This window comes from Myxocyprinus asiaticus, chromosome 33, assembly GCF_019703515.2.
Source record: "Myxocyprinus asiaticus isolate MX2 ecotype Aquarium Trade chromosome 33, UBuf_Myxa_2, whole genome shotgun sequence".
NCBI classification, from domain to species: Eukaryota; Metazoa; Chordata; class Actinopteri; order Cypriniformes; family Catostomidae; genus Myxocyprinus; species Myxocyprinus asiaticus.
In genome coordinates, this window is record NC_059376.1 from 10994179 (window position 1) to 11011533 (window position 17355).

The 17355-nt window shown below is 37.9% G+C and overlaps 1 protein-coding gene across 1 annotated transcript in view; it reads right to left on the reverse strand.

Annotated features, from left to right (window-relative positions):
* Positions 1-16530, reverse strand: part of LOC127423984 (fibroblast growth factor receptor 1-A-like) — a 37707-nt gene extending 21177 nt beyond the window's left edge. The window contains exon 1 of the mRNA XM_051668727.1: positions 16398-16530. The gene's annotated coding sequence lies outside the window, so the exon portion shown is untranslated. The remainder of the gene's footprint in view (positions 1-16397) is intronic.
* Between the last annotated feature and the right edge of the window lie 825 nt (positions 16531-17355).

Genomic DNA, 17355 nt, shown 5'->3' on the forward strand with positions numbered 1-17355 from the left:
CTCCATTAAGAGAATTAATCATAATTCCCTTATTAAAGCTAATTCCTTACAATAGAAATTGTGAGCGGATACAACGAGACATTGTATTACGATTTTAATGGTGGAGAATTTTATTCAGACAAATAATCTAGTTATTTGTCATTTATCTAATTTATAATGGTTGTCGAACGCGACTAATTCCATTATAAATTTCCTTACATAATAATGTAGAATAAGGACAGTTTAATTTAATTCCTAGCTCACACATACTGTTTCCCTACATATAATGGTGGAGGTACACGGGCATTTTAACCCATCCCGTGTACATTTATACTACCAAATTCGCTACATATAATGGTGGTCGAATGCTGCCAAGATTCGTAAACAAAATAATTAATTATTTACATATAATTTTGCTACACAAAACACATTTCTTTTATTTCTTATGGGATTCATATTCAACTGCAGGTTATAACAGAATGGCACAATCATAAAACAAAACATGGCAACAAAGAAAAAAATGAAATGACCCCTGTTCAAAAGTCTGCATACCCTTAGTTCTTAATACTGTGAATTGCCCTCTTTAGCATCAATGACAGGGTGCAGTCTTTTGTAATAGTTATCTATGAGGCCCCAAATTCTTGCAGGTGGTATAGCTGCCCATTCGTCTTGGGAAAATGCCTCCAGGTCATGCAAAGTCTTTGGTCGTCTTGCATGAACCGCATGTTTGAGATCTCCCCAGAGTGGCACGATGATATTAAGGTCAGGAGACTGTGATGGCCACTCCAGAACCTTCACCTTTTTCTGCTGTAACCACTGGAGGGTCAACTTGGCCTTGTGCTTAGGATCATTGTCGTGCTGGAAAGTCCAAGAGCGTCCCATGCGCAGCTTTCGTGCAGAAGAATGCAAATTGTCTGCCGGTATTTTCTGATAACATGCTGCATTCATCTTGCCATCAATTTTCACAAGATTCCCCATGCCTTTAGAGCTCACACATCCCCAAAACATCAGTGAGTCACCACCATGCTTCACAGTGGGGATGGTATTCTTTTCACTATAGGCCTTGTTGACCCCTCTCCAAACATAGCGCTTATTGTTGTGACCATAAAGCTCTATTTTGTTTTTGTCACTCCAAATTACAATGTGCCAGAAGCTGTCAGGCGTGTCAAGGTGTTGTCAGGCATATTTTAACCAGGCTTTTTTGTGGCATTGGTGCAGTGAAGGCTTCTTTCTGGCAACTCGACCATGCAGCTCATTTTTGTTCAAGTATCGTCATATTGTGCTCCTTGAAACAACCACACCGTCTATTTCCAGAGCAGCCTGTATTTCTCCTGAAGTTACCTGTGGGTTTTTCTTTGTATCCCGAACAATTCTTCTGGCAGTTGTGGCTGAAATCTTTCTTGGTTTACCTGACCTTGGCTTGGTATCAAGAGATCCCTGAATTTTCCACTTTTAATAAGTGATTGAACAGTACTGACTGGCATTTTCAAGGCTTTGGATATCTTTTTATATCCTTTTCCATCTTTATAAAGTTCCATTACCTTGTTATGCAGGTCTTTTGACAGTTCTTTTCTGCTCCCCATGGCTCAGTATCTAGCCAGCTCAGTGCATCCACATGAGAGCTAACAAACTCATTGACTATTTACACACAGACACTAATTGCAATTTTAAAAGCCACAGGTGTGGGAAATTAACCTTTAATTGCCATTTAAACCTGTGTGTGTCACCTTGTGTGTCTGTAACAAGGCCAAACATTCAAGGGTATGTAAACTTTTGATCAGGGCCATTTGGATGATTTCTATTATCATTATGATTTAAAAAGGAGCCAAACAACTATGTGATAATAAATGGCTTCATATGATCACTATCCTTAAATAAAAGCATGATCAGTCATATTTTCAAAATCAATGCCAAAATTTCACAATTTCTGCCAGGGTACACAAACTTTTGAGCACAACTGTATATAATTTTTTAATTGTCTCCCTGTTGATATATATATATATATATATATATATATATATATATATATATATATATATATATATACATATAACGGATATATATTTCAACAGGCAGACAATTCAAAATTTTTAAAACAGATTACAAAACGATTTAAAAAACAGAATCGATTTCTTTTCCACCCCTACTGCATAGCAATGCCACATGCAATTTGTGTACAAATATTATTATTATTATTATTATTATTATTATTATTATCATTATTAGCTATTATTATCATTGTATTAGGTCTTTTTTTTGTGAGAATGCTATTGCTAATGCACACATACCTTCGGTTGTTATTTCCTTCTTCCTTTTTTTTTTTTTTTTTTTAGGAATTTTATGCACGTCATTTACAATGTGTGATATATAGAGACCATTTCAAGGATGTAAACAATAAAAAAGTATTAGAACGCTACTGGCCTTGGAGCACTTCCAGTATCATTACCAGATCCTTTAAATAAGGCTCTGCATTAACACATTTTCTCAAAGAACATCAAACTTTTTGCGGGCATTGCTATGCATGTGCTATATATGGCCCAGGCTCTACTCAGGTTAACCAATGTCATAATAAACTAATTAATATTCATGAGCCACACCCCTAAATATTTGCTCATGACCCAGAAAGTCGCAAACTACCAACATACAGTATTTGATTACAGAAGACTCGCCAATGACACATATGTCGAATCTTGTCCAATAAAGAACAAATAGTAAATACATCAGCCTTTGAATGGCCATTAGTATGAATGTAACACAGACAGGAATTATTTTGTTTAGACTGCAGAATACATACAAAAATAGCCCACGCCAGTGAGGATAAATTTACCATGCAGTCATGTTAATATTACTAAAACAGTCAAGCAGAGATCTACATAAAATTAAATGACACTCACCACTATCATCAAACCACTTAAAGTGCCCTCTTCATGGTCTTCTTGAAAGCAAGCCGTCAAATAAATATTTGAAACCCAAAAGGTGCAGGAGATCGTTGTGCTCTGTTTACATTGTCATTGTACAGTTCAGTCTGTTACAATTCACTGACATCCTCAGCTGATTTTGATAAGGTTGATCTCCGAAAACAAACTCTCACCGGATGTTAAAATAATGTCTCTTATCGCAGAGACAATTATCAGAATCAGAATCAGAATTATCTTTATTGACAGGTATGCTTACACATACAAGGAATTTGTCTTGGTGACAGGAGCTTCCAGTGCACAACAATACAATACAGCAACAAAACAGAGATAATAATAAAACATTATTGAAAAATAAATAAAAATTGAATAAAATAAAAATTGAACTGAATAGAAAATAAAGTATATATAGAATACACAATAAGACAATATTGGGACACTGTATTTTAAAGATAATTTTGTAAAAATCCAAATAACTTTACAGATCTTTATTGTAAAGGGTTTAAACAATGTTTTCCATGCTTGTTCAATAAACCATAAACAATTAATGAACATGCACCTGTGGAACGGTCATTAATACACTAAAAGCTTACAGACAGTAGGCAATTAAGGAAACTAAAGAAACCTTTCTACTGAAAAGTGAAAAACACCAAAAGAAAGATGCCCAGGGTCCCTGCTCATCTGTGTGAACGTGCCTTAGGCATGCTGCATGGAGGCATGAGGACTGCAGATGTGGCCAGGTCAATAAATTGCAATGTCCGTACTGTGAGGAAGGACAGCTGATCGTCCTCGCAGTGGCAGACCACATGTAACAACACCTTCACAGAATCGGTACATCCGAATATCACACCTGTGGGACAGGTACAGGATGGCAACAACAACTGCCCAAGTTCCACCAGGAAGGCACAATTCCTCCATCAGTGCTCAGACTGTCTTCAATAGGCTGAGAGAGGCTGGACTGAGGGCTTGTAGGCCTGTTGTAAGGCAGGTCCTTACCAGACATCACCGGCAACAACGTCGCCTATGGGCACAAACCCACCTTCGCTGGACCAGACAGGACTGGCAAAAAGTGCTCTTCACTGATGAGTCGCAGTTTTGTCTCACCAGGGGTGATGGTCGGACTCGCATTTATCATTGAAGGAATGAGCATTACACCGAGGCCTGTACTCTGGAGCGGGATCGATTTGGAGGTGGAGGGTCCGTCATGGTCTGGGGCGGTGTGTCACAGCATCATCGGACTGAGTTTGTTGTCATTGCAGGTAAGCTCAATGCTGTGCGTTACAGGGAAGACATCCTCCTCCCTCATTTAGTATCCTTCCTGCAGGCTCGTCCTGACATGACCCTCCAGCATGACAATGCCACCAGCCATACTGCTCATTCTGTGCATGATTTCCTGCAAGAGAGGAATGTCAGTGTTCTGCCATGGCCAGCGAAGAACCCAGATCTCAATCCCATTGAGCACGTCTGGGACCTGTTGGATCGGAGGGTGAGGGCTAGGGCCATTCCCCCCAGAAATGTCCAGGATCTTGCAAGTGCCTTGGTGGAAGATTGGGGTAACATCCCTCAGCAAGAACTGGCAAATCTGGTGCAGTCCATGAGGAGGAGATGCACTGCAGTACTTAATGCAGCTGGTGGCCACACCAGATACTGACTGTTACTTTTGATTTTGACCCCCCTTTTGTCAGGTGGACAGACAACTACTGTACATTGCTTTTCAAATCTAAAGTGAAGTGCTCTCACACAGTTGACACCTCTTGTCGTTGTATTCGAACCCTCGTCCATGGACTGCATCAGTTTGCAGTTCCGCCTTATTTTCGATTTATCAGTTCAGCAGTTTTGTTATCGATTTAAATTTAGTAATCATGACAGCCCTAAAATTGACATCAGCTGCAACACATCCATTCCATGTTCTTTCACAGATCTGCTTATGTTCATTGCAGTAGTTGATTGACACAATTGTTCACACAAATCAAGCTATTAATGTATTAATGAATGCATGGATTATATTTAATCATATCTGGACTCTTTGTGTTCAGCAATTTATCAAGAGTATAATAGACGTGGTTTAGAAAGTGAACAATGCAAAGAAAAAACCTTATTGGGCCCTATTTTAAGAGTGCTAGCGTTAAGCGCTGCGGTATGCCATAAGTCATAAGTGCAAAGTCAATGGGCACGGCCATGAAATTTTGGTATTTTCGTGCAAGCATGCGCTAAGTCTAGGCGTAGTAGGTTTGGCGAAATCAACCGCGCAACACGCAAATGGGCTGGATTAAGTGTAATTGAATTCTGAGGTTCTTCTCTGGGATTTCTACCATCTGTGTCCTATTATAGTCCATACCCTGTCAAGCACCAGCAATACAAACAAAGAAAGCATAAGAAGTTGGTAGTGTAAATGGACTGTATGCAATGAATTAGAAGAATAGAAAATGTGCATTAACTGTGTTCTTGATGAATGCCAGGCATATTTCTATGACAGTGACACGCACCTTTTATATGCATAGAAAATGTGATTCTATTCTGAATTTGGATGTACACTTAAATTATAGGGAATGTACTTTATTACCACCTCTAGTGGAATCTCCAAACTGCAAATGCAGGAACTGAATTTGAACTTTGCGCTGAGTTAAGAGGTGGTGTTGAAACGTCTTAGTGCAACGACCTATTTCTCAGGAAAATAAAATATTTCACTTTACGCCACTTCATTTACATACAATACACAGTTTGCGTGCCTACACCCACAGATAGCACAAATGAAAATAGAGCCCAATTTTCTAACTGTGAACATTACACTATGCAAATGTGTTCCACACTGAGAAGGAAGGGTGGGCTACACTGTGTACAACAGCCAATGATCTCGTCTTTCTGCTGGAGATCATTTTTTCAAGGGATTTAAAGCATCTGAAATGCTTTCAGGATTTTAATGTGCCACTCATATTTTTGTAATGTTTTTAGGAATTAACGTTCTGCCAGAGTACCACCAAAAACCCATACTTTAGACAGTTATGTTGTTGTTCCTTTTACATCAACAACATAAACTACAAGAAAGAACTTTCACATCAAGGTTTAACTTCAGATATTTATTTTGGCAAAGGGTATCTGACTCAGGTATGGGGTGAATACTGTTTTGACAGCATTGTTTCCCGTGAAGAAAGATGTAGGCTACACTGAAGAAACCATGTGGGGAGGGGGGCCTGAGTAGCTCAGCAAGTATTGACACTGACTACCAACCCTAGAGTCACGAGTTCAAATCCAGGGCATGCTGAGTGACTCCAGCCAGGTCTCCTAAGCAACCAAATTGGCCTGGTTGCAAGGGAGGGTAGAGTCACATGGGTAACCTCCTCGAGGTTACGATTAGGGGTTCTTGCTCTCAATGGGGCATGTAGTAAGCTGTGCGTGGATCGTGGAGATCAGCATGAGCCTCCACATGCGGAGTCTCCGCAGTGTCATGTGCAGCGAGCTACGTGATAAGATGCGCGGATTGATGGTCTCAGAAGCGGAGGCAACTGAGACTTGTCCTCAGCCACCTGGATTGAGGTGAGTAACCACGCCACCATGAGGACCTACTAAGTAGTGGGAATTGGGTATTCCAAATTGGGAGAAAAGGGGATAAAAAAATGTACAAAAATAAATAAAAAAAGAAACCGTATGGGGACAATTTATACTCAAATGCAATCTAATTCACAAGGGGAAAAAAACACTCATAAGCAAGTAACTAACTAGCTCAATCCAAAGGAAAACACACACACAGTTAAAACTTATATTACGTTGATCTTGAAAATGTTGCTGAGATATGCCAACCTGTTTGTATAACATGCTCGTACTCCAACTACATGGATTTAAATCTGAGATTTAGGTGAGAGTAGGGTTGCCACCTCGGCCCTGTAAAATTCCTGGACACTAGATCAATGACCGAAAAACGTATTGCTGGCCATCATACAAGAAATAAAACATATTATTTGTGATTGTTTACTCCTTGTTTGATATGGAAACTATCATATGTACAGTTGCAATTGAAATTATTCAACCCTCCCCCCCCCCCAAGACAGTAAGGATTTACAAAGGTGAGCTTTTCTGATAACCCAGAATTTTTAAACTTTACATCTATATCAGATGAGTGACACATTCAAAGTCATAGTGTGAATATATAACCTAATATTTCTAAATAGCAGGATTTTTTTTAATACAGCCATGTCATAATTATTCAACTCCTATTGCATGTAGCTGTTTCTTAAATATGTAAGGCTGCACAAGTAATGGTTTTAAAACAAAATTAAGTCATCAATCTGCAGTGGCACTTATTTAAGTTTTAAAATGTAAGTTTAGTGTTGTAAGCAAAAATGTATTTCTATGCAAAAAATGCAATTAAAAATAAGCTGTCTCAAAAGCTAATAGAGGAGATTATTTCATTACACAAGAAAGGTCATGGCTAAAAGTACATTTCCGAGGCACTTCAATTTCCAATAGACAAAGTTGGCAGCACCATTCATTCATTTTTTTTTTAAATATGGTACAACAGCAACCTTCTTGGGGTGTGGAAGAAAGCAAAACTTCACCAAGGTAAATGTTGACTTGAATATTCAAGAAGTAATAAGGAAAGACCTGTGGAGTCCTGGAAGGTTTTATAGATGTATGACACTAAACTGAAAATGAGTTTTAGACCCATGGGTCAGCAGTATGTCTGGAGTAAGATGACAAGATGATGACAAGAACGACACCATCCCCACAGACAAGCATGGAGGTAGGTCAATCCTGTTATGGGGGTGTTTTGCGGCTGCAGGAAACGGCTATCCTGACTATGTGACTGACACCATGGATTCTTTCAGGTATCAGGCCATTTTGGCATGAAAAATGTGATGCCTTCAGTGTGTAAATTGAAGCTCAGTGATCACTGGACTTTCCAGCAAGACAATAACAGCAAGGATACATCCAATTTGTCCAAAATCTGGTTCAGGGATAGGTTGTGGAATGTCCTTAAATGGCCCTTTCAGTCCATCATTAAAATCCCATTGCAAACCTTTGTTGGGATTTCAAGGAAGCAGTGGCAGCACAGAAACCAAAGAATGTCAATGAGCTGGAAGCTTTTGCTCATGAGAAATGTGTAAAAATTCTAATAGAGAGGTGTCCAAAGCCTGAGAACACATACCTGAAACATTTATTTGCTGTTATTAAGGATAAAGGATGCTCCACAAATGACTGACTTTGGGGGTTGAATATTTTTGACATGACATTTGTGGAGAGAATTAGTTATTTTTTATTTTAAAATTTGGATAAACTGAACTCTTTGTTCACAAAATCACTCAAATGTGTATTAAAAACATACTTTGACTGTTTATTGAGGTTTTAGTTGATGTGTTTTAATTCACATCACCAGAATGTATTGCTGGTCGGAGGGTTGAATAATTTTGATTTCAACTGTATAGCATTTATTTCAATGAAAGAGTAGCATTAATACACTCAAAAAATATTTTTGCCTATTTTTAAGATACGGATTTGAATTACATAACAAAATTCCAACTAAATGAATTGTGTAATTTTTAACTAAATTAATGAAACTGATATTCAAACTTATATAAATATTCAGTTTATATGTATATATATATATATATATATATATATATATATATATATATATATATATATATATATATATATATATACATTACCGGTCAAACGTTTTGAAACACTTACTCATTCTTTATTATAATTTTTTTTCTTCACATTTTAGAATAATAATAAAGTCATCAAAACTATGGAATAACATAAATGGAACTATGGGAATTATGTTGTGACTAAACAAAATCCAAAATAAATCAAAACTGTGTTATATTTTAGCATCTTCAAAGTAGTCACACTTTACCTAGGAATTTGTTAAAGATTATAAATTCCATTTGATGGAATTATGTTATGAAATTGAAATGTGTAAAAACAAAATCCAACTGAGACTAACCTTTAGCATTGAGCTAATTGAACAGTAAAGCAACCAAAACAATGGAGTGCAAAATAAAAAGTCCCATATCTATAACACATTTTTATATATAATGACAATTTTATTACTATCAATATTCATTTTAAGATAAACTAGATAGTAAAGTTTGAAGACAAAGGAACATCATACAGATAGACAGCCAGCTGCAAGAAGTCCTATGCAACCCTACCCCTTGCTTGTTTTTCTGAATGGCAAATTGGTTGCTAGGGTAACCCCATTTGTTTGCTTGGCAGTTACCAAGGTGATCCTCAAAAGGCTCCTTGCCATCCTGAATGAAATAAGTCAACCCGGAAGTCTCAACGATGTTCTGGTGCAGAGATACTGTATGTTATTTGTTATTTGGTTGCTAGGGTAACCCCATCTGATTGCTAAGCAGTTACCAGGGTGATACTATTCAAGGTTCCTTGCCATCCTGAGTGAAATATGTCAACCCGGAAGTCTCTACAATGTTCTGGTGCAGAGATATGTGATTTGTTACTTGCTTGCTAGGTTAACCCCATCTGGTTGCTATGCAGTTACCAGAGTGATACTTATCAAGGCTCCTTTCCATCCTGAGTAAAATAAGTTAACCCGGAATTCTCTACAATGTTCTGATGCAGAGATATGTGATTTGTTACTTGGTTGCTAGGGTAACCCCATCTGGTTGCTAAGCAGTTACCAGGGTGATACTTATCAAGGCTCCTTGCCATCCTGAGTGAAATAAGTCAACCCGAAAGTCTCTACGATGTTCTGGTGCAGAGATATGTGATTTGTTACTTGGTTGCATGGGTAACCCCATCTGGTTTCTAGGCAGTTACCAAGGTGATTCTTAACATGGCTCCTTGCCATCCTGAGTGAAATAAGTCATCCTGGAAATCTCTATGATGTTCTGGTGCAGAGATATGTGATTTGTTACTTGGTTGCAAGGGTAACCTCATCTGGTTTCTAGGCAGTTACCAAGGTGATACTTAACATGGCTCCTTGCCATCCTGAGTGAAATAAGTCAACCCGGAAATCTCTACGATGTTCTGGTGCAGAGATATGTTATTTGTTACTTGGTTGCTAGGGTAACCCCATCTGATTGCTAAGCAGTTACCAGGGTGATACTATTCAAGGCTCCTTGCCATCCTGAGTGAAATAAGTCAACCCGGAAATCTCTACGATGTTTGGTTCAGAGATATGTGATTTGTCACTTGGTTGCTAGGGTAACCACATCTGGTTGCTAGGCAGTTACCAAGATGATACTCAAAAGGCTCCTTGTACCCTGAGTCAAATGAACAAAACCAGAATCTCTACAATGTTCAGGTGCAGAGATATGTGATTTGTTACTTGCTTGCAAGATTAACCCCATCTGGTTGCTATGCAGTTACCAGGGTGATACTTATCAAGGCTCATTGCCATCCTGAGTGAAATAAGTCAATCCGGAATTCTCTACAATGTTCTGATGCAGACATATGTGATTTGTTACTTGGTTGCAAGGGTAACCTCATCTGGTTTCTAGGCAGTTACCAAGGTGATACTTAACATGGCTCCTTGCCATCCTGAGTGAAATAAGTCAACCCGGAAATCTCTACGATGTTCTGGTGCAGAGATATGTGATTTGTTACTTGGTTGCAAGGGTAACCTCATCTGGTTTCTAGGCAGTTACCAAGGTGATACTTAACATGGCTCCTTGCCATCCTGAGTGAAATAAGTCAACCCGGAAATCTCTACGATGTTCTGGTGCAGAGATATGTGATTTGTTACTTGGTTGCTAGGGTAACCCCATCTGGTTACTAAGCAGTTACCAGGGTGATACTCATCAAGGTTCCTTGCAATCCTGAGTGAAATAAGTCAACCTGAAAGTCTCTACGATGTTCTGGTGCAGAGATATGTGATTTGTTACTTGGTTGCTAGGGTAACCCCATCTGGTTGCTAAGCAGTCACCAGGGTGATACTTATCAAGGCTCCTTGCCATCCTGAGTGAAATAAGTCAACCCAGAAGTCTCTACGATGTACTGGTGCAGAGATATGTGATTTGTTACTTGGTTGCTAGGGTAAGCCCATGTGGTTGCTAGGCAGTTGCCAGTGTGATACCAAGAAGGCTGCTTACTGTTCTGAGTCATACAAGCCAACAATGAAGTCTCTACGACATTCTGAACCTGAGATACACATCTAAGCGTTTTTAAATGGAAGTCAGTGGGAATTGGTTGCTAGGGTGCTCTAAATAGTTGCTAGGGCATGGCTAAGTAGTTTCCATGAAGACTGATTGCTCACCCAATTCAAACAAGCCAACTCTCATGTCTGTAGGACATTCTGATCAGGAGATATCACACTCAGCCTTTTTGAATGGAAGTCAAAGGGGTTTGGTTGCTAGGGTGCTCTAAATGGTTGCTAGGGCATGGCTACGTCGTTTCCATGATGATACTTGAAGGCTGATTACTCACCCAATTCAAACAAGCCAACTCTCGTGTCTGAAGGACATTCTGATCTGAAGATATCCATCTAAGCCATTTTGAAAGGCAGTCAATGGGTTTTAGTTGCTAGGGTGCACTAAATGGTTGCTAGGTTGTATGCAGTTGCTAGGGTGTTAAAGTGATGGAGTGAAAGAAAGAATAAAAAGAATGGAGTGATGGAAAGAAAGTATGAGTGGTAGAGTGATTGTAAGTAGATTGAATCCTCTAAAGGAGTTACTACAGGGAAAAGTTTTCACACCTTAAATGGGAGTCAATTTAAAATCAGTCCTGTTCGGAAGTCTGATACGGGAATACTGGAAGTCCGATCAGTTAGAAAAGAGATAGCAACCCGAGTCAGACCAGTCTGAAAGTCTGTGGCGAGTTTGGTGTTTGTAGTTTGAAAGCTCTAGGAGGAGATACTGTTTAAATTTTGGCTCAGAAGAAGAAGAAGAAAAAGAAGAAGCTTAAATAGTAGATCAGTATGTTGGCTTTGTCAAGCCAACATAATTATAGCCATTGCTAAAACTCAAACCAAGCAATGAATATGCATTTTCTTTTTATCCTGCTTTGTATTAAACACTAATACAATAAATCTAACCATTTTAATAAATGTTTTAATTAATGTTTATTATACTGGTTTAAGAATAGACCACTGAAACCCCTTTTCTGTCCACCACTAATATGAATATCCCATTAGGAACACATATAATTCTCTAAAACGTGTTTTAAAGTTCACCAATCAACATTCATTCTCTCTATATCAAGCATATAGACACAGTACTCACAGACTTGCAGCAGAATATCTCACGTTTTATTTGATCGACTCAGTTTTTGCGTACAGAGCATTAAATTGAGGTTTGCGGCTTTTGAGCGCAGCTGAGTGAGTAGCGTGTCATTTTACACGTGTCGGAATTTTATTTTTCCTGGACAGATGGCCAAAAACCAGGACGATCCCGGAAAATCCAGGATGGGTGACAACCCTAGGCAAGAGCGCATGTAGTAATGCAGGCACACGCATCAACGCACTCACATACAGCCACAACATTAAAACCACCTAATATTGTGTAGGTCTCCCTCATGCCGCCAAAAGTACGCCAACCTGCATCTCAAAATAGCATTCTGAGATGATATTCTTCTCACCACAATTGTACGGAGTGGTTATCTGAGTTACCATAGACTTTGTCAGTTTGAACCAGTCTGGCCATTCTCTGTTGACCTCTCTCATCAACAAGGCATTTCCGTCCACAGAACTGCCGCTCACTGGATGTTTTTTGTTTTTTGCACCATTCTGAGTAAATTCTAGAGACTGTTGTGTGTGAAAATCCCAGGAGATCAGCAGTTACAGAAATACTCAAACCAGCACATCTTGCACCAACAATCATGCCACGGTGCAAATCACTGAGATCACATTTTTCCCCATTCTGATGGTTGATGTGAACATTAACTGAAGCTCCTGACCCATACCAGCATTGCACTGCTGCCACACGATTGGCTGATTAGATAATCGCATGGATATTTGTTGGTGCCAGACAGGCTGGTTTGAGTATTTCTGTAACTGCTGATCTCCTGGGATTTTCAAGCACAACAGTCTCTAGAATTTACTCCGAATGGTGCCAAAAACAAAAAACATCCAGTGAGTGGCAGTTCTGTGGACTGAAACACCTTGTTGATGAGAGAGGTCAACAGAGAATGGTCAGACCAGTTCGAACTGACAAAGTCTACGGTAACTCAGATAACTGCTCTGTACAATTGTGGTGAGAAGAATAGCATCTCAGAATGGTTGGCGCTGTTTTGTCGGCACGAGGTGGACCTACACAATATTAGGCAGGTGGTTTTAATGTTGTGGCTGATCGGTGTAACATCTCAGATTTAAAGCCATTTAATGATGAAAGACAACGTTCTCTCACAGTGTTTTCTCAATTTCAATTCCTCACATGCTTCTTTGCATAAAAACCAATAGATAGCAAAAACAGTCAGACAGTCTTCGGAGTCATAGGCTGCTCAGTCAAACTATTTATTTACTATTTACTGTATATAGTTTATAGTAATAATATAGAGTATTAATATTGTTATTAAACCACTATAATTTTAAGAAGCTACTGAAACCATTGGTATAGGGACTTTTTGATTCAAAGAGATTCCGACAGAAGATAAAATACAAAATTCTGAAAATAAAATATTCAAAACACGGCGCAAGGTAAGATGACAAGAAGATGGAAGAATATATAAAATATATAGATGCGCAAAGTTCTGGAAATGTAACTGTCATCTAACTCTTTCAAGGCAAATGTTGTTTATAAAACGTCAGGGGACTATTAAAACATCATTACTCTTATTCAAATTTCACAAAACAACAAAGAATTTTAATTTTATTAAAAGCAAGCAGACTGATTCAAAACAGGCGTTGCTCACGTTTTACTTTCTGAAGCAAATCCTTTCTGAAAAGAGCCAAACCCAGATTAGATTTGGCAGAAGTTCATCAAAACTTCCCAATGGTTATTTACAAAACTCCATGGGACGGGTGCTTCTCATTTCTGAAATTGTGCAAACTTATTTCCTTTCCTTGCATCCTAGCTCAACACTCTTAGGAAATGAGGAAAGATACAAGAAGAAATGAAAACAAGGAGGGAGGAAACAAAGCAAGATATAACCTATTTGTAAAATGGATGTCCTGTTCACTCAAGCGTCTTCAGAGCACCGTCTTTGCGCGGCTGCATTACATCGGAGTGCTTGCTGTTATGTTGATGAGACCTGATAAATTGATAGATTCCTATTCAAATCTATCTAGATAGAAAAATAGATTTGAGCCGAATTTGGGGTGGATTGGACATCTGAAGCACCAGCAGTTTTCCCAGTGGGCCACTGGTCAATGCAGGCCGGCCCACCTAGTGCCACACAATTATAAAGAAATAATGATCAGGGGCGTCCCATCCTAAAGGTGATATAGGCGGCCTCCTTGGGCACCAATAATGCCTGTGAAAACCCCACTTATAAACACATGAGTAGTCAACATTGTCAAAGTAAATGATTTTTATTCATTCGGAATTATGGCACCTTTGAATAAACACATGATGTTTTAGCAAAATGCCTGGTGCTGATTATTTGACATACAAATCACAGTAATGGTGACAAACAAAAATAACATTAAATATAAGATGAGCTCTGAATAATCACAAAACGATAAATAACTGGAAGTTACAACAAATAAAATAACAGCAGTGTAAATAAAATCGGCAAACAATAAAGCTATGAGCAGTACGCAGTCATTTGCATAATTTATTCACACCGCAAATCATTACTAGGAACTGGAGCACGGCTTCTTTATAGTGTTATTAGGCACAGATTGCACACCTTGCTGAATAATGCTTATGTCTGACAGAAACACAGAAAATAAGTCATGAAAAATATTACTTTGTGGCTATTTATGTCTTTGAGGCTTACTTTGTTTAAAGGATAGCAGAAACAGTGCTTGACAAATCATATGGTTTTCACATTTTCTCAAGAATAATATGGAGAAGAAATTCAGACACTGTCAATATCAAGATGCAAAAAACTCAGAGTGAAAATTTGAGCAATTCATCTGCACAATAACCAAACTATCCCATCTGCAGAGATCTTCACTCTAAGAGGCATTTTTATACTTTACATATATTTATATTTGTTTATTTTTATATATATATTTTTGAGGAGTTGTGTTTATAGCCCCCATTGAAAATATGTAATTTTATTTATAACATTTTCTCAATGTTGCTACCTGATTTTAACTGGTGTTTTAACATTCACTTTTGCACATATTCTGGCCAACTTTCTGTTTTCATTGATTGTTTTGCAGTAAATAAATATTTACACATAGTTATGTGGGTAATTGTCATGAAATTAAAGCATTGTCAGCAGTGTCCTGTGGTGTGACATACTTTCTTCATCTAACTAATTTAAACACCTTTAAAATCTGTAATTATTATACTTATTATATTTTATACTGTTATACTACTGTATATTAAACGTAACTATATGTTTCCATGACCTCATATCAACTGAGACATTAGTTTATTTGCACTTCTAGAAAAGAAAATTGAAAGATGATTAAAATCATCTGAAAAATGGTGATGAAATGCTGACTTGTCATATTACTTTAATTACACACTTTATTTTGTACTTTCATGTACATTTGAACCTAACATCTGTATGTTGGGGGGTGGGCGGAGTTCTCTGACATGTTCTTTGTCTGACCTATAAAGTGCTTATTTTTAGTGCTTTCTGTTAAAAAAAAAAAGCCACTCATCACATTTGCAGTGGTTATATTGATGTTTTAAAGTTAGGAGCATTTTCGGACCAGTGGGGCCTGTTGTCATGATTTTGCCTAGGGCCCCACAAACCCACTTTATTTGCCAGTCCACAGACATGATTTACAAGACTAATTTAAGCATTTGGGCCTTTTATTAAGGTCTTTCAGATCATGAGAAACATTCATTCAGCCAGGTGTGTCCAAACTTCTGGCCAGGACTGTGTAAAAGAAAGAGGCCTATCGAGTAATGGAATTGTTTTAGGAATAGAATATTTGATAAAGATAAATACCTCTTCATTCAGGACAAAATTGTAAATTAATTGACCCTTTTACAAACACTAGCAGTCAATAGAAATGTATTTTTTTTTTTTTTTTTTCAAAACAAACATTGAAATTGATCCGGAAAATTAAAACAATGAGCCAGTGTGTTATGGTGTGATGTGTTGTGGGAAGTGTGAAGTGGGCTGCCCTGCCAGAAAGTCCAGGGCTACTTGAGCACAACTACACGGGCCGGTTGCACCAGCTATGGTACGTTATAACTTAGTCTAGTTGTAGCGTAAATGGGCACTAAGTCACAATTTACGCACTACTAAATGGAGCGTTGCACCATTAAACTTAGGTTGAATGTAACCCTACATATAAACTAAATATTTACGGAAGACTCCGACCAGGAGTAACGGATGGAATAAAAAAGCAGACTGATATTTTATGACATCACTGAGCTCATGTTTTGCGTGACAGGCTTCAATTCTTTCGACATACAGTATGATGTTGACATTTACACTCATTTACATTTACGAGAGAGAGAAAAAACTTACTTTTAAGCAGCTCTTCAGCATGAAACCAACCAAACGGTGCCGTTTTCAGGGTGCGTCTCCCAGTGTCAAGTTTCAACACATTCAAAATACATATACGATATTAAAATGAATAAATGTCTGTTTTTCCAGCCTGTTGTATTAGTATTTATTTATCACCCCTTATTTATTTGAGATACAGTTCATATATATTGTTATTTACACTGGGCAAATACTATTTATCAAATCTACTTTTATTACGTATCGTAAATTAATGGGGATTTAATTTATTACAGCTGACAGTTACGTGAGTAAACAAGGTATGAACATCAACCGTAACGAGATAAAACTGAAATTCACAGCTTTTTAACACTTCCCTGTACAAATTTTAAGGCTGCTTATAGGATAAATACAGGTAAAGATTTACATTTACACTCATTTACATTTACAAGAGAGAGATAGAGAGAGAGAGAGAGAAACTTACTTTTAAGCAGCTCTTCAGCATGAACCGATCTAACGGTGCCGTTTTCTGGGTGTGTCGCCCGGTGTCAAGTTTCAACACATTCAAAATACATATAGAATATAAAAATGAATAAATGTCTATTTTTCCAGTCTGTTGTATTAGTATTTATTTATCAGGGCAAACTGTAAATTAATTGACACTTTTACAAACACTAGCAGTCAACAGAAATGTATTTTTTCAAAACAAACATTGAAAAAGATCAGGAAAATTAAATCAATGGTAGGTTATGGTGTGATGTGCTGCGGGCAGTGTGTAGTGGGCTGCTCTGGGCCAGAAAGTCCAAGGCCACTTGACCACAACTCCTTAAAATCCTTAGATTTCAGCCAGATAACAGCCTTAACATTACCATGCCCCATATCTAATGTAATATTTCTCATATTTTATCAAATTAGTAAAAAATAAATAAATAAATAAATAAAAATAAAAAAAGACAGAAAAGAAACCAAGCAAAAGCAAAGA